A 2,113-nucleotide genomic window follows, 5' to 3' on the forward strand; every position below is an offset into this window, starting at 1 on the left:
TCTTTGCTGACCGTTGGTCCCATACCATCCCAGAAGCTCAGTCATTCATAAAAATTGTTTCTTGTATCCCTATTCACTTACTAGCCTAAGATCAATACTTCACTGTAAGTAATCTCAGACCATTTTTTGCTTATCTATTCACTGAGCGTGACTTGGAGAGAGCCCTCTCCTATTCTGGTAGGGCTAGCTACCAGACTGAGTGTGGTTTGTGGTTACCCTGAATTTTGCCTTCCTTTAGCCTAGGGCAGACTTAGGTGCTAACACTTACAACAAATTAGATTGTGAATTCCTTCATTCTTACATTAATTTTCTTTTATTTAATTTTGAAATCAAAAACAACAGATGTGCAATTAGTATTATAGCTCTTTCTTTTATTTTAATGATCTACTGTTTTCAAATTGAATAAAGTTTATAGTCATATGCATTATTGTTAGAATCATAATTTGTTGTCACAGGTTAGCATTGTTTGATTGAAAACCCTAGGGTTGGAATTCTGAGCGAGTAAGCTATTTGGAGTTAATACATTTATTATATCTATTTAATTAGAATTAGGATTAAGTCAAGCTACACCATTGTTAGACTTGTTTTGAGTAGTTATTCAACTTGGGTTGATGTAGATCTGTGTAACTGCATTAGATACAAATTTCAAGTAAGAAAAGAAATTCACTTCTTTGATTTTTGATATTTTATTATTTTTTAGAAGGGAATTAATAGATATCTTCAATTTAGCAAGTGTAATCAAAGTATTTTAATGATTTCCAATCTAGGAGTTAAGATAGAGACCTGAGTTTGAAGTAATTGGTACTTTTTTCCCCAGGGAAAAATCACAATTTTCATTAATATGTTGAAAATTACATGTTGTAGATGCTTCGGGAAGCATATGTAAGATAGGGTGGCTAGTTCCACAATATGATAAGTTGTCAAAAACATGTCCCAGGATGGGATATTGTTATGTTAAATACAAATTTACATGTCTGAAAATAAATATGTACATAAGTAGCCTGATAAAAATATAATCTCATATCATAAAATCATCAAAATTAGGGCCTGACTGCCTTAGGATGTTGCTGATCATCATAAGGTCTACGAAAATGCTGGTAGTACTCATGCCCTTCTTGCTCCTTGATCATCTAATGCCCCCATGGCTGGAGCATGACATCCTTGGATAGTCTGTCCGAAATTTGATTGCGCTCCCTGTATATGTGATGACAAATGATAGAGTCAAATTGTGATTTCAGTAGCAAAGCCTCATCCAAAATATTTCGGAGTGTGTGCACGTGACAGATAGATTGTTGATTAAACCATGTTATGATGAGTTTGGAATCGCCAAAAATATGAATGTGTCTACATCCCTTCTCAATTGCAAAGTATAATAAGTGCCGAAGGGTAATGAGCTTAGCATAATTGTTTGTTCCTTCTCCTAGACCCATCTGAATTTTGAAATAATGATTTGCATTGAGATGAAGGAGAACACCCCCTCCACAACCATTCTGCTATGATGATCCATCAAAATATTCCCATGGTATATTCCTATCTATGGTTTCAATAGTAATAGTGTGAATTGGGTGAGGACGATCATCCTCCATAATACTATTGTAAATAGTAATAAGATGAGCTAAAGCTAAAGTCCATTGAGGTGTGATTCCCTTGAATATTAGCTTGTTCCTATGCAACCAAATACACTAACAGATCAGAAGAGGAAGGTTCTTGATTTTGGTTTGTTGCGCATTAGTCCACCATGTTTTCCAAGCCTCCAAGATATTTATACCTTGCCATCTCTTGGAGAGATGTAGTGTAGTTAGAGCTTATGTCCAAAAAGATGTGGTGATAGAGTAGTGAAGAAGAATATGTTCAATTGATTTTGTAGCCTTTCGACAAAGAATTTACTAGGTTGGTCCTTGAAATGATCGCCTCTATAAATTATCCCCAGTGGGAGCTTTATTACAAAGGGTACAACACATGAATAACTTGGCTCTTGGAGGTGCCTTCAATTTCCATCGAGTGCGCTACCACCAGTCAATAATAGGTGTCTTATGATCATAAAATATTAAGGGGTAAGATTCCTTAGGAGAGTAGGAGCCATGTTGTGCATGTGCCCAAATGAGATCATCCT

This window comes from Pinus tabuliformis, chromosome 3_2 (assembly GCF_031772625.1).
Source record: "Pinus tabuliformis cultivar Carrire ecotype Pingquan chromosome 3_2, CPIR1, whole genome shotgun sequence".
NCBI classification, from domain to species: Eukaryota; Viridiplantae; Streptophyta; class Pinopsida; order Pinales; family Pinaceae; genus Pinus; species Pinus tabuliformis.